At 35.0% G+C, this 22,813-nt stretch overlaps 1 non-coding gene across 1 annotated transcript; it reads left to right on the top strand.

The window, feature by feature from the left end:
* Positions 1 to 20,309: 20,309 nt before the first annotated feature.
* LOC141420928 (U1 spliceosomal RNA) lies at positions 20,310 to 20,471 on the top strand. The gene has a single exon (XR_012445652.1). It is a non-coding gene; the product is annotated as a U1 spliceosomal RNA (small nuclear RNA).
* Positions 20,472 to 22,813: the final 2,342 nt, after the last annotated feature.

Here is a 22,813-nt window from a genome sequence, read left to right as displayed (position 1 = left end):
ATAGGCAGATTGGTCTTGTCAGAGTGGGGTTCTCCCATTGGGTCTCCCATTCCATGGAGGAGCTGTCTGCTGGGTTTGTTCCAGCTTCCCCAGTGCTGCAGCCAATAAGGACACCTTGGCTTTCATTTTTTTATCGGCTTCCCATTTTTCCTCATGCTTTTGGTTTACAAAGACTTTAGTGTTTTTGTTTTTGTTTTTTATTTTGGTGGCTCAGGAATTTGAACTCAGGGCCTCATTCTTGCTAGGCAGGCACTCTACCATGTAAGCCACTCTGCCAACCAGTTTATAAAGACTTTATTGGCCACTTCCAACAGCTGGGTGCCATTCATTTCAGTGAAACCTTCAAGTTTCTGGAGTTTCCAGTGAATGTTAGCCTATAACTGTGCCACAAACACTGTATTGACCATTCACTGGTTTTTTGACCCTTCAGTTCAAAGGGATTGTGTACCCAGAAGGCCTCACAGAGTCTCTCATAAAAATCAGTTGGTGTTTCTTCTGGCTTCTGGATAACTGCTGCAATTTTGGACATGTTGGTAGGTCTCTTAGCTCCAGCTCTGAGTCCCTGTAGGAGAGCAGCATGATATTGAGTGAGGACTCCTCATCCTTCTGCTGTATTGAAATCCCAGATAGGCTGTGCATCAGGGGCAACCTCTCTTGTCAAAGCTTCTGCATGTAGGGTTCTTGCTGGATCCTGCCCTTGGAGCCAGCAACAAGCTTCTGTCAGAATTTGTCACCACTCTTTTGTGTTGAAAAATGTCAGGAGGATCTGTCAGCACTCATCCCAAGTGGGTTTATGGGTCTGGAATATGTATTCTAGGAGGTTGACCATTGCCTGAGGTTTTTCTAAATACAGTGATGTATGGTTTCTCCAATTTAAGAGGTCAGTTGCACTGGAAGTCTGGAAATAGAGAATAGAGCATCCAGGCTGGACCATGCCATCAGCACCAATCTGCTGGGGCCTGATAAATGCATCTCACAGAGCAGCATTTCCAGGGCCCTGGCCTGAGGACCCAGTGCTTGGGATGAGTGAAGGCGGCAGTCAGGTGCTGTGGAGTTGGACTCCAAGCCAGGGTTGGGTGTGGGACATCACTGGGACTGGGAGGCTGCTGACGGGACTGAAGGTCCCACCACTGAAGGTGGTGGGCTGTCTGGGAGAGGTGGCACAGGTTGCTCTGATGGTGACAGCATGCTGGGAATGTACAATGGGGGCACAGGTGGTTCATCTTCTGGATCCCCTTGCAGAACAGGATTGTTCAGTTTCTGGTCTTTGGGGTTCATTGCCTGTGCCATGAAAACTCTGCTCTGTCCCTTTTTGCTGGCACAGAATTGGACCCAAGGGGGCATGGCCTGAGCCACCTGAAGCCAGGAGTCAATATAGGGGAACTGGTGAGGGTACCCAGGGCTTCCTATTATGATCTAATAAATGGCCCTGATATTGGGAAAAATCTAGGGTACCTTCAGGGAGCCAGCTGACTCCCAAAGTGAGCCATTCTAACTCACACAGCATGCACAGCCTTCTGGGAGACAGTTTGATCCCATAAACTCCTGAGAATCCTTTCTTAAAATGTTTAAACATATACTTTAGGACTGTAGGTTTTGAGGAACTTCCACCCATGGCAGTTAGAAGTATCTCCTATATTCACCCTATCTATTCCCCTGCTGTGTCAGTGGTGCAAAGACAGACAAGGATGGGTGCCCCTTCAAGAGAAGAGACCAAGCAGATGTCTGCCTGGCCACATCCCTAAGGAAATTCGGTGCCTCTTAGCATCCATGGCAGGGTAAGCCTTGTGACTCTAGATTGGATTTTCCTGACACCGCCTTAAGCTGTATAAGGATCACCATGGAACCACAGGACAGACTCACTTGGACTCCATAGCCTTTCAGCTATGGAGCCACAAACTCAAGCCTGAATCAAGGACAATTTAGACTGTTCATTCACACACACATTCACACCAAAGTTATTATAGTTATCCTTCCCCCTTTTTGGGGAAGTCCCTGACCTGTGGAACTCCTCTCAGAGGTTCCTGGGAGTGAATCAAACTCCCCTTCTGCCCAGTGGGACAGGACCTAACTAGGGGCTGACTTTCCCAGGGAGTCAGGGCTTACTGAGTTGGACATAAATTAATTTTCCCCCTTTAGTATGATTTTGCACTACAGTTTTGTCATATATAACCTTTACTATGTTGAGTACATTCCTTCTATTCCTAGTTATGTCAGCACTTTTATCAGGAAAGGATTTAGAATTTTGTCAAAGGATTTTGTTTTATAAATTTTGATGATCATGTGATTTTTGTCCTTGCTTCTTTTTATATGCTGTGTTACATTTATTGATTTCCATATGTTGAACCACCCCTGCATCTATGGTCTGAAACTGATTTCATCATGGTGCATGATCTTTTGGATATGTTGTTGAATTTTGTTTGCCATTATTTTATTGAAAATTGTTCATCTATGTTCTTGAAAGAGATTTGCCTATAATTCTTTTTTATTGTTGTGTGTTTGTTTGGTTTGGAGTGTGTGTAATAGAATAAGTCTGGTAGTGTGCCTTCCCTTTCTATTTCATGGAAAAGTTTGAAGAATGTTGATATTAGTTCTTTAATGGTCTGGTAGAATTCAGCAGTCCTGGGCTTTTATTTTTTGGGAGACTCTTTAATGCTGCTTCAATTTCATTACTTGTTACACATCTACCTAGGTGGCTTATATCCTCTTGATTGAGCTTCAATTGGTCATTTGTGTCTAGAAATTAATCCAGATTTTCTGATTTTTTTTTGTATAGGTTTTCTAAGTATTCTGTAATGATCATCTGGAGTACATTCCTCCATAACTATAATTAGATACAACTTCAAACTCATTATTATGTCTATAATCTGGAAGCTCCAGCAAGATACCAACCTTTCTGGGCCCTTGAACCACCAGGGACTGAAAAATCAATTCAAAGGTTCATTTGGAAGCACAAAAGACTGTGGAAAACCAAGGCAATACTGAGCAAAAATAAGAAACACTGTAGGTACCACAAAACCTAACTTCCAAAAAACCCCAAAAAACTATACTATAGAGCCATAGCAATGAAAATAGCATAGTATTGGCACAAAAACAGACAGAAAAACCCAGATATGAATCCATGCAGCCATGCCCACCTGATTTTTGACAAAGGATTCCAAAGCATGCAATGGCAAAAATGACAGTTTCTCCAACAAATGTTGCTGGAAAAACTGGATATTTGCATGTACAAAACTGAAACTAGATCCTTGTCTTTCACCATGGAGAAATACCAGTTTAAAGTTCACCAAATACCTCTATATGAGAATTGAAACTTTGAAACCACTATAGGAAAAGAATAGGGAACACACTGGAACATATAGGAATAAGCAATTAACTTCCTAAATAGAGCCCCAATAGCTCAGCAACTAAGAAAAAAGACTGACAAATGAGACTACATGAAACTAAAAAGCTTCTGCACAGGGAAGGAAGTAGTTACCAGACTGAAGAGGCTGCCCACAGAATGGGTTTTGCCAGCTATACATCTGATAAGGGATTAATACCCAGAGTTTACAGGGAACTCAAAATCTGGGATTTGAAAGTAAATGGATGCAATTGGAGGACATCATGTTAAGTGAAGTTAGCCAGGTTCAGAAACACAAAAGACACATGTTTGCTCTACTATGGGGAAGATAGATCCAAAGATATACATACACACAAAAACAAGCATGATTATGTACAAACTCAGTTTTAGAACATGTGTGCAACAGTGGAACTACTCTATGGAACTCAGGGAAAGAGAGAAAGGAAAAGGGAATGACAGAGCATCAGTAACATTGCATATGATAAGATGGGAAGGTAGAAGACATAAAGATGTGTATTGAAAGCTGTTGAAAAACAAGGGGTGGGAGGTAAAAGGGTAAGGGAGAGTATTCAAAGGGATTGAACAGACCAAAGTAATGCACACCCACAGTGGGCATACATTGAGATACCCCTTCAAACATCAACTCAAATATTAATTATGAAAACCAGAACTGTGAAATAGGCACAGTGTGTGTGGGGGGTGGGGTCGGGGTTACTAGTAGAAGGGAGAGGGTGAAGAAAGGAGATTAAGGTGATGATATATGGTTGACGGACTTCATATACCTATATGAAACAGAACAAAAAAACCTCTTGTAATTGCTTTAAGTGGGTTGGGGAGGGGGCTGAGGAGGAGGGACTATGGGGCAATGTAAATAATGTACAGTATAAGACTAATCTGAATTGTCACTACAAATCTCCCCCCATACAATGAATATATTCTATAAAAATTTAGAATTAAAAAAACATAAAAATTTTTTAAAAATCCCTAAACTTCCAAAAGATCAATGACCCAATGAAGAAACAGGCAAATGAACTCAACAGAAATGTTCAAAAGAAGATGCAAAAATGGCCAAAAGCACATGAAGAAATGCTCAACATTCCTGGTCATAAAGTAAATACAACTCAAACCTACACTAAGATTCTACCTCACCATTAAGAATGACTGCTATCAAGACCACATACAAAGGGCAACCCTGTCTTGAGACTCCTCTTATTATCTGGAGCTCTACTCTTTGCTATTTTTCTATCTCAATAAACTCTTCAACTTTATTCAATAAATAAATAAATAAATAAAAAGAACACAAACAATGACAAATGTTTGGCAACAATGTGTGGGAAAAGGAACCCTCAAACACTGTTGATGGGAGTGTAAATGAATACAACCACTATGGAAAGCAGTATGGAGGTGCTTCAAAAAGCTAATACTAAAACTACCATATGATACAGTAATAGTATTCCTAGCCGTATGTCTGAAGGAACAAAAGTCAGGATATAGTAAAGATTCTTGTACACCAATGTTTATTGTAACATTATTCACATTAGCCAAGTTAAAGAAATAGCACAGACGGCCTACAACTGATGAATGGATTAAGAAGGTGTTGTATGTAGATATACAGTGAAATATCCAGTCTTAAAGAAGAATGAAATTTTATTTTTCCCAGGTAAATGAATGCAATGGGAGAACATCAAGTTAAGTGAAGTAAGCAAGATTTAGAAACAGAAAGTTCACATTTTTTCTCATGTGGAAGATACAAATACAAGCATTATCATATATATACATAAATACATGTATATATACATCTATCTATATGTGTATATTTATATAACATATTTTCAAAAGTGGGACTGTTAGAGGAGCCTAAGGGAAGAGAAGAAGAAGAAAAGAATGCTAGAGAGTGAATAGTATTCAAATACTTCACATCTGTGTAGGAACAAGACACAACAAAATGCACAGAAAAGTGTTAAATGATACAAGGTAGGGGAAAAAGGATAAGGTAGACTAATAGAGGGAGTTAGACTGATTAAAGTATAATATATTTGCAAGTAAAGTACCGAGACAAAACCCCACTTAACAATGGACAGACATTTAAACAATAAAGGACGGAAATGTAAACAGGCCATGTTAAGGGGAGGGGGAAATTAAATGAACACAGTAAAGAAGGATGAATATGGTTGATATATTTTTTATAAGTGAATGAATATGGAACATTGAAATCTGTTGAAGTCACTTCATGAAGGGGAGTAGGGAAAGGGGGAGAATAGTAGAGGCAATGAATCAAATCAGATATAATATATGGATATATGAAATGTCACAACAAATCCTCCTGTATAACTATGGTATATTAGAAGGATGTTTAAGAAACAATTAAAATTTAAAAAGTGAACAAGCTAGTATCCTGGCTTTCAAAGTTTATGCAGTCTAGACCAGAGAACCAGTTAAATAAACAGACCTGAACTTACAAGGTAAGTTTTAGAAACTAATTCTCTGATTCCCTTGAATATAATCATGTTTAGCATTAAATTTAAAGTTTATAACTTCAACACTTTTTGGCTTTGAATATCAATTTGATACTAGAGTTGCAATTAATTAAACATTTGTACTAGTAATTCTTTTTTCCAAACATATTCAAATGTCTGTATTGTTTAGCTATAACTAAAGTATGATATACTCATTAATGAGTATATCATACTCATTAATGAGTATATCATACTCATTAATGCTGTCAATTATTGATTGTTATATTTTTTCTCTCTCCTTTTATTTTATCATTTTTACATTTACTTACATGGGCATACATTGTTTGTAATTCAATTAAATAAATAAAGAATTGTAGTCCTGCTTTGAATTTCCCTAATGACTAATGTTGGCTTTTTTGGCCATCTGTACATCTTCTCTTGTACATTTTTGCCAATGCCACATTTTAAAAATTATTATTATTGTTGGTATGCTGGGTGAGGGTACATTTTAGCATTTACAAAGGTGCTTATATGTATCAAATATACCACACTTGAATTCCCCTCTCCGCTGCTCTCCATCTCTCCCCTGATTTCTGGAACAGTTCCCATAGGCAGCATTTTTGTATTTGCATAAATGTGTATACATTGTTTGCACCATATTTATCCTCTTGCCCCTTTCCCTTCATCTCTCCCATCCAACTGGTGCCACCCCCTGCAGAATGTGTTCCACCCTCCTGTTCTCCAATTTTGTAGAAGAAAAAATAAAAAATATAAAACAAGAAAGATGACATTTTTGCTAGTTTGAGATCAAGATAACTACACGGGAAATTTCCTCATGCTGTTCCCATGCATATGTGTTTTACAGCTCCAATTGATTCACCTCTACCAGTCCTCTTCACTCCTCCCTAGTCCACTTCTCATGGTGACCCCTGCCAGTTTAAAATTTCTATATTCATTCATGTATAGTAAGCACACCAACCTCATTCAAGATTTTGGTTTCCTTCCCTTGCCCTATCCTTCCACTGTACAGCCTCCTCTTAGTTTGGCCTGTGTCCCATAATAGTGCTGCATTTGTTTTAGGTCTAGAATTCACATATGAGGGAGGACATGTGGCTTTTGGCCTTCTGAGCCTGACTAACTTCACTTAAGATGATGTTCTCCAATTCCACCCATTTACTTACAAATGGGAAATTTGCATTCTTCTTTGTGGCTTAGTAAAATTCCATTGTGTATAAATATCATATTTTCTTAATCCATTTGTCAATATTGGAGCATCATGGCTATTTCCAGAGCTTAGCTAGTGCTAAGTCCTGCAATAAACATGGGTGCATAGGTCCCTTTGTTTTAATTTGACTTACATTCCTTTGGGTATATCAATAGGAGTGGTATCTATAGTTTTTTTAAGGAGCCTCCATACTGCTTTCCACAGTGGTACTAGCTTACATTCCCACCAACAGTGTATGAGGGTTCCTTTTTTCCTCACATCCTCACCAACATTTGTTGTTGTTGCTGTTCTTGATGGTAGCTATTCTAACAGTAATGAGATGGAATCTTAGTGTAGTTTTGATTTGCATTTCCTTTATGGCCAGGGATAGTGAGTATGTTTTCATGTGTTTTTAGCCATTTGGACTTCTTCCTTTGAAAAAGTTCTGTTCAGTTCTCTTGCCCATTTCTTCATTAGGCCACTGATTTGGGGGGAGTTTAGTTTTTTGAGCCCCCTATATATTCTGGCTATCAATCCCTTGTCTGATGTATAGTTAGAAAAGATTTTCTTGTGTTGTGCAGAAGCATTTTAATTTCATGTAGTCCCACTTGTCCATCCTTTCTCTTAGTTGCTGGGCTGCTTGAGTACTACTGAGGAAGTCATTGCTTATGCCTATTGCTTCCAGTGTATTCCCTGCTCTTTCCTGTACTAGCTTCAAGGTTTCAGGTCTGATATTAAGGCCCTTAATCCACTTTGAATTGATACTCATACAGGGTGGCAAACGTAGATTTAGTTTCAGTTTTCTGCAGGCAGATATACAGTTTTCCCAGCAACATTTGTTGAAGAGGCTGTCTTTTCCCCATCGTATGTTTTTGGAAACTTTGTCAAAAACAAGGTGGGCATGACTGATGCCACATTTTGATTGCTAAAACTTTGCTCTATATCTTGAAGTTTCATATCCTGATCATTTTTGTTTTGTTCAAGATCACCTTTCTTATTCATGGTTGTTTGGGATACCATGTAAATTTTAGGATTGTCTTTTCCAATTATGTTAGAATGTCAATGGGATTTTGATAAGTATTGTATTGAATCTGTAGATTGCTTTGGGTATTAGAAACATTTTAATAATATTGAGTCTTCCAATCCATGAGCAAGAGCTGTCTTTCTTCTCTTCTTTCCTTTCTCCAACCTTCCTTCCTCCATCCCTCTCTTTCTGTCTCTGTCTCTCTCTCTCTCTCTCACTGCTTCAATTTCTTCCCAGTGTTTTATAATTTTCACTGTAGAGATCTTCCACATCCTTTGTTTAATTTATTCCTTATTATGTTTTGCAGCTATTGAAAATGGCATTACTTTCTTGGTGTCCATTTCAGATAATTCACTATCAGTGTCGAGCAATGTCATCAAAGCTCATAGGTTGATTTTGTGTCCTAACAACATTTTTAAATTTTTTGTGCTTATAATAAGTTCCTGCTGTCATCTTCTGCAAAGAAGATCATGTCTTCTGCAGAGTGACAATTTTAATAATTCTTCTTTTTTAAGTTTGGATCCTTTTATTTCTTTCTCTTCTCTGATTACCGTGGTTAGTATATATAGCACTATGTTGAACAAAAGTAGTGAAAGTGACCATCTTGTCTTGTTTTAGATCTTAGGGAGAGATTTTCAGCCACTAGTTGCTATTCACTATAGTGCTAGCTGCTAACTTACTAGAATATGTGGCCTTTATTATGTTGAGGCACATTCTTTCATAAGCATTGCTCCACTGAATTTGTGTGTCCATTTGTTTCTCTTTTCATAAATTATTTTTTTTTAAAAACCTTGGTATCTATGTAAAACTTACCTCATGTAATGGTTAGGAAAGTTCTTGTTTTCCCCCTATTTGCTGGAAGAGACTCTTGAATGTATTTACAGTTCATCAATAACACTGTATGAGCTGAGCCAGACATCCGTGATTCATAACTGCAATCCTAGATATTTGGGAGGCTGAGATCAAGAGAATTGCAGTACTAGACCATACCAGGAGAAAAGTGTGTCTACCTCAACAGAAAAAGCTGGGCATGTTTTTGTGCCTATCATCCCAGCAATGCAGGGAAGCATAAAATAGAATGATCACAGTCAAGGCTGGCTGGGCATAAAGTGAGACCCAATCTCCAAGGTAACCAGAGCAAAGGGGCAGTAGAGTACTTGCCAACAAGTATGAAACCCTGAGTTCAGACTCCAGTATCACATTAAAAAAATATGTATGAGTCCATAGCATTCTTTCAAGGAGGATTTTTGTTAAAAAATTAAATTTCATTAACAAATATAATGACATAATTATCAATTTCTACTGATAGATGGCTTATGTCTTTCAAATGACTTCATTTTATTGACAGTTTTCAATTTAATTAAATGTAGACTTTGTAGCATGTACTTATTTTTCTTTTAAGATCATTAGTTTTGTAGTAGTATCCCTTTCTTCTTCTTGAGATTAGTGATTTGTGTCTTCTCTCTTTTTTTCTTTGTCAGTTTGAATAGGAGCATTTGTTTTTATCTCTCTAAATAGCTAACACTTGGCTTTTGACTTGTTCTATGTTATTTTGCTTTACTATATATTTCAGTGATTTTTCATCAATTCTTCATTATTTCTTTCTTTCAGCTTCTTTAAATCTAATTTTCTATTATGATTCTTTCATATTCATATGGGAGAAGATTTGATTACTGATTTGAAAACTTTCATCTATTCAATATACATTTAATGCTCTAAATTTCACTTTATTATTTCTGGTCTCACTTTATCCTTTAAATTTTGATATAATGCAGTTTGATTTTCATTCTGTTCAAACAATTTTCAAACTTCTTTGGATGTTCCTCTTTTCTCTATTATGTAAAAAATTGTTTTAGTCTTCAAATATTTGGGCGTTTTACAAATATTCTTTTTTGTTTATAGTATATTTTCACTCTACTCAAAGAAAATGGTTTATGTGATATTAATTTTGAAATAAAGTCAAGATTTTTTTACCAACTAAAATATTACAGACCTAGATTAATTTTCAATATGCCATTGAAAAGAATATGTATTTTCTCTCACTATGTGCAGAGTCTCATGAATGTTAATGGTGTTGAGTTGATAGATATTAGTTTTCAATTCCTCAGTACCTTTTCTAATTTTTGTATTCACTAGTGCTTTCTAATAATGAGAAAGGAATATTTAAATCTCCACTTGTCATTCTGGCATTATCTGTATACCTTTTCAGTTTTATCTATTTTAGTTTTCTGAAGCTGTGTTGTTAGGTGTTAAACATTTAGAATGTTTGTGCATTCTTGTGAAATTAATGCTTTAGTCACATATGATGTCTGTCTGTATCTTAGGTCATTTCTTTCTTCTGGTATTACTTAGTCAATATGAAGATGGCAATTCCAGGTTTTTAATCAGTTTTGTCAGATATAGGTTTTCCTTTAAGTTTACTTATTAAAGCTATACCATTATTGTTGAAGTGAGTTTCCTAAAGGCAATGCATAGTTGGTTCATGGTTCCCTCTTTTCCTTTCTACTTTCATTGCAAAGCTTAGAGCATTCACATTTGGTGCAATACTTAGAATGCATAAATTGAGGTACTAGTTTATTTTGGCATTTCTCTTTTTTATTTCTATATTCTTTCCATTTCCTTTTTTTATAATCTTTTGGATTATTGCAACATTCTAAAATGTTTTATTTCAATAAAATATTTTGTGAATTTTTTGAATATTTCTTTTAAAATTTATTTTTAGTGATATTTTCTAGGTTACACAGAATTTTATCCTTTAATAATAAATTTATTTTAATAGTTTAATACTTCCATTTTAATAGTAAAATATTACCACTTTAAATTTTTCTTTAACCTTCTATATGATAAAGGTCTATCAATACTACTTCTACATATACGTTTGTCAGTTCAAAAAAAAAATTATGATGGTCTAAATGGACCTGTAAGTATTTATATATCTAAATTCACATATGTAAATATATAAATTATATATGTATATGCATATATGGATATATATCCAAATAAGATTTAATCCTTGGACTGAAAATAATTTTTAGACTTACAAGCTTTAATAATATAATAATTTTTAATCAATTTAGGTATAAACTTCATGTAATTCTTTTAAAGGTTATATAATATCACTTATAATTAATAATAAAATATTTTTAAAAAATAGAAATAGAAAGGAACTTTAGCTGGATGCCAATGACTCATGCCTATAATTCTAGCTACTCAGGATGCAGAAATTTGGAGGACAGCAGTTCCAAGTCAGACCTGGGAAAATAGTTTGCAAGACCCTATCTAGAAAAAAAATCATGGCATGAGGGCTAGCATATTGGCTCAAGTGGTAAAAGCACCTGCTGAGCAACCAGGAGGCCCTGACTTCAAACCCCAGTCCACTTAAAAAAAACAGAATGGAACTTTAGCTTTAGCTCAATTGCAATAAAAGCCTAGAGTAAATATATTTCAGTATAACATGTTTGATGTAGTTCCTTTAAATTTAAGAAGGAAAGTATATTAGCCATATTGTACTCCATAAACCCACTGATTTCTTACTAGTTTACATAATGAAATACTGCATATGCATAAAAGAAAATTTAAAATCTATTTCAATATAAGAGACTTTCGACACTGTGTTCAGGTTCCAGATAAATTCTCTGGTTTCTACATTCACATTTGCCTTTACTTGATCTAAGGAATAACTTTTCAAAATAATAATCATGCTGTTTTTATAATACTGCATGGGATAATCTATGTTATTTAATGAGGCATTACTCTTCATCAATCTGAGGAACTCTGAAATATTTTCATGCTGTGCATAAAGATGAGAGTTTGTAGAACATGCTTGACTGTAAAATTTCTCTATTTTCATTTATACATAAGGCAACAGACTTGGAAAGCTGTTGATCTACTTAGTGTTTTGTTCAGAATTTGCTCACAATTATTTAGGTGTGTATTGAGAAAAATGTTCACATCTTATAATGTTTGACTTTTTCCTAATTGTATAGATTCCTTTCCTCCTTCACTGCTCCAAGAAAGGAAAGAATAAACACTACTATTATGAGTTTTCTTTTTTTGGTGGTGGTACTGGGGTTTCAAATCAGGGCCTAATGCTGGCTAGGGAGGCATGCTACCATTTGAGCCATGCCCCTGCCATATTAGGAATTTTCAAACTCAATTTTATTCAGATTTTATTGGCTTAATTTGAAATGTCTTTGCAATCTTATCTACATGATGTAAAACATACAGTAGGACAATACAGGGTACTGTGGCTATAAATTCCACCATCTCATCATGTAAGAGAAAAAATATATAGTTTTAGACTTCACACAATACAACTAATCAGCTGTGTAGTAATGACCAACATACTTGGCTAAATTTCCATTAACATTTTTCATCTGTATAAAAATGCAACGGTGCTAGTATAAGAACTAACATCACCTTTGTTTCACTTTCATGATTACTTATGAATAAAGCTCATTTAACTGTTTTAATGTATTTATTTTCTTAAAGTCACACAATGAAGGAGAGAGAACACATCGCAATACAGAAACCACACCATCATTTTAAATACTGGCCCTATGTCTAATTCCAATGGTTTCCTGAAGCATTGCTGCTAAGACCTGGGTAGTGGTACAGTTCAGAACTCATATGTATACATTGCTTAACTTTCCTACAGTGGGAAGAAGTCAATTAAAATTAGATTTTTGTGCATAATTTAGGCCTATCATTTATGAAACAAAACATAAAGGAAGATTATATTTTGAGTCCACCAAAAGCAAACAAACAGGGGACTTTTTAATAGCACTCATTTGGTTAAATTTCTAAACTATTCCTTAAACTGAGGCAATGAAGTTGCCTCCTTAATAGTTAGGCCAAGAATGCTAGTTATGGTCAAATGATTCACTCATCATCATTAGAGTACATATGCAGAGAATTTGGTCATTGTGTTCCCAGCTGGCAGCTTTTACTAACATCTGGGTTATTAACATCAGAATCAGCAATCTAGAGAATTGTTTCTTCTAACACATCCAGCTAATCCTGTACCTAAATTAGTTATCTTCCAATCCCACCTGCAGTAAAATCTAGCTGTCAAGCAGATTGCTCTTGCACACAGTTGCTGGAGTTGTATGTAAGAGTATAATAATGAGATTTTCCAGAGAATTCAGGACAGGTCTTCTATCTGTAAACAGCTTTCACTATTGTGTTTTTGGAAAATGAAGATCAAGATGCCAACAATCCTCACTTGTCCTTGAGAAATTTGTAAGGATTCAGAGATTCTGATGACTATATCACCAAAATTACTACTTTCAAAAATAGAAATTTTCCTCATATTTAAGATAATCACAATCGGAGAAGTATCTTATCATAAATAACCAGACAGTTTGGGAACTCTTTGTTTATGTGAAATATACTAATAAGAGGCTTAAAAGGCAGTTTTGATACGATCGAGCTTCTTGATCCTAAAAATGATTTCTGCCTTGTTCTTTATCAAGTTTAAGGAAACATTACAATTAAAAAGAGATCTAAAGCTCCAAATAATGTATACACATGTATGTAAATGCAAAACTGATACTTGGTAAAACTATTCCAGGAATCAGGGGAGGGGGGATGAAGGAGTACAGTGGAGGGAGTGAATTCAAGTATGATATATTTGATACATTGTAAGAACCTTTGTAAATGCTACAATATACCCCACCCAGCAAATAAAAAATGAAAAAAGAAAGTAGTTCTCACATAAAAAAAAATAAAGCTCTCTCTGATTAATCTAGTTATATCAGCTGTCCTACCATATTTATAAATCATGAGGATAGTTGAATGCCAGAAATGTCTAAAAATTACATTTTCTAGATTGGTTCTGAATCTACAGTTGATTCTTCCTGGTGAAAGGTAAACTTTCTCAGGAAAAATATTACTATGCAATACATACATCTTCACTTAGTTTGAGGTTATTGGTGATTTCATCATAAATTGGATGTGTTTTATTTCTAAAGTTTTACAGCATGGTTTGCATTATGGTCATTTTCTTTGATTTTGTGTGCCTGAAACAGAACTTGTGTGTTTTCCCACAGAACACTGATTTGATTTCAAACACTTTTGACCAAGGCCAGCTCTACACTATTTCTATTAAATTCCCATTTGTTGTCATCAAAGGCTTCCACATTTTTCTTCCTCTGCTCCCCTTGCTCATATTAGTTCATTTACAAACACCTACTTTCTTTGTCACCTCTCACATTACAATCATCAAGTGTTTAATAAAGATACTATATCACTTAAGTCTTTCTTTCAATAAGACATCTGGCCTGAATTCCCATTTTGCATTTTACTTTTTATAATTTGTATTATTTTTCTTTGTGTGGAACCATTAGATCTGTCCATTGCAATTCATAATTCTTTTTTTCCTTTTTGCTTTTTCTTTTCCTTCCTTCCTTTCTTTAGCTCTCCCTCTTTATCTCTCTCTCTCTCTTCTTTCTCTTCCTCTCTCTCTCTCTTCCTCTCTCTCTCTCTTCTCCTCTTCCTCATCCACTTCTTCCTCCTCCTCCTTCCTCCTTCCCTTCCTTCTTTAGTTCTTTTATACATTTTTTTGGCATTACTAGGCTCTTGAATTCAGGACCTCTCACTTGCTAGGCAGGTGTTCTGCAGACCTTACACTGCACAATTCTTTAGTAAATGATCTATGTTAAGTTTTTCAGAGAAAATAATTGTAACTTGATTAATAATTTAATCTTCTATTAAGCACATCCCCATCAGATTATGAGAGCATAAATCTTTTAGGTTCTTAGTTTAGACCACATTTTAGGTTATTTTTTTGCTGTATACCCTGGACTTCATAGCTACATATATCTTTTACTAAGTATTGATAAAAATACTTATCAATTTTTTGATAAAAAAATATTTTTTACAAAGTATTGATAAAAAATCAGGGGAGGGAGAAGCCATTTTATTGTTGTTATGATTAGTAATACATATTCTAGGGTCCAAATTAAAGAATCAACTGATGTAGTAATAGTGCCCTGAAATCTGAATTTTAACTCATTCTCCTATCTCTTTTGTGAATCTTACATAGTTAGTCAGGTTCTGATCAAGAGACACTTGGAAATCTCTTAAACACCTATCTGCTTGAAGAAGAGTGAAGTCTTTGTTATTTATTTCCATATTAAACTTAATAGACACAAGTGTAACTATTCATGAAATAAGGATGATTGTTTAACTGGAGGGACTATACCTGAGCCACTTTGGCTCAGCCTTTTATTGTCATGGATTTTTTTTTAGATAGAAGCTCACAAACTATTTGTCCACTAGGAGTACAGGTGTGAGCCATAGGCACCTGGCAGAGTTGTTGTTGTTGTTTTTAAGAAAAACTTGTAAGCTAGTACTGGATTGAAAATTTTTTAATAGGCATATAGGTGTGTCATTTTATTTGGCAATTCTTTTTAAGATTTATCTTGTGAATATTCTATTCAATGTATCTAATCTTTTTCTGTAAGAATTGAATAATTATATTAGGGTAAACTGAAAGGAATCTAAATGTCCCCCAAAAGAAAATTAATAAATTATTATACATTTGTATCAAGGAATTCTAGTCATTCATTAGAGAATCCCATCAAGTGAATACTTGTCTACATAGAAATATGGTCAGGAAAAACTATAATTCATGAGTGGAAATATTCAATACTAAATAGAGTAACTGCCTAAGTTGTATTATGGTAAATGTATATACACCCATATATATTTGTAATGTGTGTAAATGTGCATTTATTTCTACATATCTGATGCATACTTTTTCACTGATGAAAAATGCCATTTGTGATATGTTGCCAGTCTTTTAATTTCCCTGTACTTTAAATTTTTCTCTAATGGGATTAATTATTGCTATCAAAATAAACTAGTTTAATTTTTATTCAAACTACTCTCTCCCGCAAGCCTTTTGTGGTTCTTTTAGGAAGAGTTATACAATATTTCTTCAAGGCACCAAAGGGACTTTTTGTTCACTTATCATATCACTATAAATATGTTTCCTTGTCTGATTCTATCATCAGATTTTGAGACTCTGAAAAGTAAGATTGTGTTCTGATCATCTCTGTAGTCTCCAGTATTAGCACAGTGCTTGGCTCATAATGGCATGAATAGTAACTTTTAGAATGAATGAATAAACACATCACAAGCAAAAGGTCATTAAATAAATAAGGAATAACTGAAATTTTACTGATTGAGTCTAATTATCAAAAGCTACTTGAAGTTAAGCTAAATGTTACAGGTATTTCAGGAATTTCTACATTTTAAATTGAAATAGCTCATCCACAGCCATGCACACTGTGAGCCCTCAATTAGTATCAACTGGGATAATTCTATGAGAGGTATGAGTATACCAGTAATGACACAGAGGATCTCAATTCCAGTCATGTTTCTCAATAATAATGAGAGCTTCAAGTGAATCTTTTTAGGTGGTCATTCTATTTAGAAAAGAGAGTTGGGGGTAGGCTTTAAGGTTGTTTATAAAAATGTCAGTTTAAATTAAAAAAATTGGCACCTTTTAATTTGAAATATACTTTTTAATTCAGCAATCTAACATTAAACTACAGAATATTTGTATGACAGTAGCAGTAAAAACTGTAACACATTACATAAGTCACCATCTCCCAGATATTTATATATATTAAAAGTTGAAAATTCAGCAAAAGATTTTTTTTGTTGTTTTTGGTCTTTTTATTTCCAGTGCTGTGGGTTTATACTTTGTAGGCAAGTGCTCTACCACTGAGTTACCCACCTAGTCATTCATTTTCATTTTTTAAAAGCCCAATCCTGGCAAATAAAATAATAAATGAAGCAAAAATTATCTTGCTTGTTTCACTCAGTGCTAGTTTCCCATATTAGAAGTGAAGGGGGATTAATAAGGGCAGTGGAGTTTATCAGAATTTGTTCCTGAAAGGGCTATAAACTAAGACAATTTTAATCTCACATACTGCAATATATATCACAACCTGTAATCTAATGACTATTTCCAGAAACCTGAAGCCAACACTCTTCCTTAAACAAAACATTTGAGATATTTTAGGAAAATTGTCATTCACAGTCTAAGCACTTCTTACATAAAATATATCTATTAGGAAATTATTAAAATGCTAAAAGTAAGAAATAAAGCTAAGGATCTCATACTAGCAAGAATGCCAAAATACATATGGTATATCCATATACTAAAAACATATATCTATCTGAAATAATTTTAAGGATATAGAAAAATGCTTATAAAATAAAATTTCCAGATGAAACATTGCCCCATTACTTAGACAATTCAAAGTTCATTCTTACCACTAGCAGCCAGCCTCACTGGTACATTACCATTGTGTTTTACAAATTAACAATGCATAAAAATCTTCAGAAGATGAATTAGATAACAAAAAACTGAGATGTGAATTTTGCATATTTAATCAGTTCATTTACAAATCCTGCACTACTTAAATGCACATCTCAGCTAAATTATAAATTTTCACCAGTCATGGAGTTTCAAGTTTTCTAGTAAATTAATGAATGCAAAAATGTACATACATTAGTGTCAACCATTAAGCACATGAAAAATAGCCCTCAAACTGTCCTATATGTCTATATGAATTTTTTTCTTTTCTTTAAGCTTTTATCTTCTTTGCACAATTTTTAATGTAGAAAAAAATGTCTCAGTACACACCAAGCCATCCAAGATAAAAACAACTAGAAGCAAAAAATTTAGTATTATTAATAGTCTTATTTTTAGCCTAGCAAGATTCATATTTGATGTTGTTAGCATTTCAGAGTCAAAGCTGATTCAAGTTCACAATGTTTAAATCCAGAGTCAATAAACTTATTTAAGATAAATAAATACTTGGTGTGGTGACTCATGCCTGTAATCTTAGCAGTTCAGGAGATGGTGATAAGGAGGATCACTTGGGCAAAAAGTTCCACAGATCCCATCTCAACCAATCAAAAGGTGGACATGTTGGTGCAGGCCTGTCATCCTAGCTATGCAGGAAGATCACAGTCCAAGCCAGCTGAGCATAAAAGCATGACACTAGAAGAAAAATAACAAAAGCAAAAAGCCTGAGGGCATGACTCAAGTAGTAGAGTGCCTGCCTAGCAAGCCCAAGATCTAGAGTTCAAAACTCAGTAGTGCCTGAGAGAGAGAGAGAGAGAGAGAGAGAGAGAGAGAGAGAGAGAGAGTATTTGCTTTGGTACCAGATGGCCTGGACATTTGTGAGTGGATTTTTTCTCTCAAGACAACTTACACAGGAATGTTATTTATATGCACACCGTGAAGACAAGTTAAGTAGGGATTCTGTTAATTATGAAATAGCATGGTGATTCTGAAATGACTACCAGTACAAAAAGTAATTCTCTGATTCAAGTATCTGACTCCAGTTCAACTGTCTCAGAGGTCATCACTAAGATGGATGTATCGTTGTCTGAACATTTTCTATGACCATTGCTTAGAAGCATTGCACGACCAAAATGGTTTATCTGGCTTCTTTTTCTGCCTTAGTATTCCTTTATTATTCATCTGTCAACAAGTACTCAATACAAATTTGAAATTTTTCTTGAAATGTGTTAATATCTTCAGTCTAATTTTTACATGTTTCTGTTTAAAAACATTAAATATTATTTTTAACTTAATTTTCAGAGGACAAATTCTTGCTCTGCCTACAATATTCTGTCTTTTGCCAATTTTGGTTTGTTTGATTTTTTTTGGAGCTGGGGATGGAACCCAGAGCCTCACACAAAGCTAGGTGGGTGCCCTACCACTGAGTCCCATCCCCAGCCATTTTGTCAAATGTAATAAAAAATAAAACATTGATTACATTTATAATCAGAAAAAGTTATACATTAAAAGAAATATATATGAAGAAATTTTTACCTTATTAAATATGGATAATTATAACATACAGTTTGTCAAGTTGAATAAGCTACTTTACATAAACATAAGTTCTTGGAACTCTTCATGAAAGTTATTTCTCCCTGGTTTTGAATACCATGTTTCTCTTAATATAACCCAAATTTTCATTTCAATTTTTATTTCTCTTTGTCCTACACTTTCAGTCATTTCCATTATGATCATTCATTCTTCTAGTCTATATAATTTTCTTAGCTTTGCAAATTAATCTTCCAGAGCACTCAATCTACTTGTTATTTCTAATTCTTCTTTGCAAACCTCTGTTCTATGTCAATATAATAGGGTTTTTAGTTCAGGACTGAACCATAATTGAGCACTGATATAATTACACTAGGCTCAAAATTACTTCACTCTGAAATCCATTTGAGCCCCATTCATCCTGCAGCTTGCTTCTCAATTCTGGCATGCTCATGGTGCCTCCTTTGCTTACTGCCAGAACTTGTCCATTAGGATTTTAGATAGAGATTATACAGCAAAGGTAGGGAGAGATACATAACCCTTATATTCCAATAGGACCACAGAAGTATTTTATTATCTTTCCACATGAGAATTTCAAAATAATGTCCCAAGTGTAATTACTGAAGTCTCAGGGCTTCCCAGAAAGATTGAACTTGAACTGCATGCCTTTGAATGCTACTGATGGGTCAGAATCAGAATTTCTCCCTCACATCAGCCTAATAATTGTATCAGGAATTAGAAGCCTGTATGTTGGCACAGCTACTCATATACCGGTAACCTGTGAAACAAACCCCAAAATCCTTATCAGAGCAGGAGCAAAGTGACCTGTGTCTTCAATAATTGGGATGAAGTACAGAACTACTAAAAAAAACTGTATGGAACTAAATTTGTTACTTCTCCATTCAACAAGATACTCTCTTCCTGCTATATTCACTGCCGCTTTAAGAAGATGAGTGATGATATCAAGGACCAACAAAAGACCAATTGCTTTTCCTGTCTAACTTGGTTATTAAATGATCCGTTACAAGTTTGCCTTTTATTCTCCTTTTTAGCAGGTGTGTCAGACTCAGAGAATGAGCCTTATGGTGTAGGAATTGCATCTTCAATTCCAACTAAAAGCTGGACTCCCACCCATTTGGGCAGAAGGCAGAATGTAGTAATTAACTAGTGACTCAGACAGGACAAAGGACATTTATGAGTCATCCATGACCTAATGTCTAACTTCTTAAAAATAGTCAACTATCTTAGCAATTTTTAAGAGCACAATCTACTAAAGTGTACTGCTGATGGTGACATGATAATCAGTTAGTAAAATTAAAATTTTAATTATTTGTGTAAAATACCAAACTTTCTGAATGGAAGGAGACACATTTAGCCATTCTGTACTTTTGGCTTTCCATAAATAAAGCATACAAATAGAATGTTTCATACTTACCTGGCAGGGGAGATGCCATGATCACGAAGGTGGTTTTCCCAGGATAATGTTTATTCATTGTACTCTTGATATGGTGACCTCTGCAATTTCCCCAAATGTGGGAAATTCGACTGCATGATTTGTGGTAGTGGGGGACTGCATTTGCATGCTCCTCTGTTAAAAAAAAATAGAATGTTTCACTCTTCCTATAAATGTTGAAGTATTATCCTATTTCCTTCTCCATAAAAGAGGTTAACTATATCTTATTGGGCTGGGAAATTGAATTTTTAGGTCAAAATTATCATGAATTATATAAACATTTTTTAATGCTAAAGAGTTTGGTTCAGATGATTTATAAATTCTACAATATGATAATAGGAAAACTCAATCATGTTACCTTAAAGTATCTTTCAGGTAACAAATGGTATCACAAAAAATAAAAAAGAAAACTTCCTTAACAGACAGAAATCAGAAGATTTCCATGTAGTTTTTGCTCAGTGAGTCATATGCTGGAAGCTTGGTCCTCAGTGTGGTGATGTTAATGTGGTAGAAACCTTGAGAAATGGGGCCTAGTGGAAGGTGGTTCTGTTATTGGGCATCAGCATTAGAAGGTAGCCCATGGAGTGATCTCTTCCAAGAGAATACTGTTTTTAAAAAACGATTGAGACTGGATTCTTCTTGCTCTCTGGCTTCTTGTCTTGTTGTGTGATCCTTCCACATACACTCCCAAAATTATGATGGCATGAGGCCCTCACCAGACCAAGCAGAAGCCAGTGGCATGATCTTGTATTTTAAAAACTGTGAACTGAATAACTTCCTTTCTTTATAAGTACCTAAAATTATATGTTATTATAGCAACAGAATACAGACTAATATAATGGCCAAATAGCCTATAAGAAAAAGTGACAAAAAACTTTACCTACAACCCAACAGTTCATAGCGTAAAAAGATGTCATGTGAAGGAGAAAATAAAACAAAGATGAAGCACAAAAGATTAAGAAGTAGGTTTCTCATATTTCTCAAAGATAATCTATGATTTTTTTCTCAGAAAAATTCCAAAATGTTTTCAGAAGTTTTATAGATATCTAACTTCTTTATTCTTCAGAGCAGAAAATATAAGCTTTGAAAGAAAAGTATGTTGAATGAAAATGGTAAACATGGACATCCTTTCCTTGTTAAAGTTCTTAAACAGCAGCTTTCAGCTTTTCTCCATTCATTATAGTGTTAGATGTTATATTTTGATATACATATACATTCTGAAATGACTATGATAGTCATGCCAATAAACAAACCCATCCTCTTACATAATTGCCTCTTATCTTATGGTTAGAGCACCTAAAGTCTACTATCTGAGCAAATTTTCTATCATATAATATTAACAATATTCCTCATGCTACACATTAGGTCCCTAGACTTATTCATCTTATAAAAATAAAACTTAGTACTTCTGACGTACATTTTCTTATTTTTCCCAATTCATTGCTCCAGGAAACCACTGTTCTATTATCTGTTTCTACATATTTTGCTACTTTTATTTTTTTATCATAAGGATAGCTATAAGATAGATTCCTAGCATTTCTTTCATGTACATATGTGTTACATTCTAAGTTGATTCTTCTTCTCGAGTTCCTGATCCCCTTCTCCTATTGGCCTCTGTTGCTTTAAGTTTTTTTTATTGTTTTATTATTCATATGTGCATACAAGGCTTGAGTCATTTCTCCCCCCTGCCCCCACCCCCTCCCTTACCACCCACTCAACCCCCTCCCTCTCCCCTCCACCCCCTCAATACCTGCAGAAACTATTTTGCCCTCATATCTAATTTTGTTAAAGAGAGAGCATAAGCAATAATAGGAAGGAACAATTGTTTTTGCTGGTTGAGATAAGGATAGCTATACAGGGCATTGACTCTCATTGATTCCCTGTGCGTGGGTGTTACCTTCTAGGTTAATTCTTTTTGATCTAACCTTTTCTCCAGTTCCTGGTCCCCTTTTCCTATTGGCCTCAGTTGCTTTTAAGGTATCTGCTTTGGTTTCTCTGCGCTAAGGGCAACAAATGCTAGCTAATTATTTAGGTGTCTTACCTATCCTCACCCCTCCCTTGTATGCTCTCACTTTTATCATGTGCTCAAAGTCCAATCCCATTGTTGTGTTTGCCCTTGATCTAATGTCCACATTTGAGGGAGAACATACGATTTTTGGTCTTTTGGGCCAGGCTAACCTCACTCAGAGTGATGTTCTCCAATTCCATCCCTTTACCAGCGAATGATAACATTTCATTCTTCTTCATGGCTGCATAAAATTCCATTGTGTATAGATACCACATTTTCTTAATTCATTCATCAGTGGTGGGGCATCTTGGCTGTTTCCATAACTTGGCTATTGTGAATAGTGCCGCAATAAACATGGGTGTGCAGGTGCCTCTGGAGTAACCTGTGTCACAATCTTTTGGTTATATCCCCAAGAGTGGTATTGCTGGATCAAATGGTAGATCAATGTTCAGCTTTTTAAGTAGCCTCCA

This window comes from Castor canadensis, chromosome 2 (genome assembly GCF_047511655.1).
Source record: "Castor canadensis chromosome 2, mCasCan1.hap1v2, whole genome shotgun sequence".
Classification (NCBI taxonomy): Eukaryota; Metazoa; Chordata; class Mammalia; order Rodentia; family Castoridae; genus Castor; species Castor canadensis.
The sequence above is the reverse complement of the archived record's forward strand: the minus strand, read 5'-3'. Positions and strand labels throughout refer to the sequence as shown.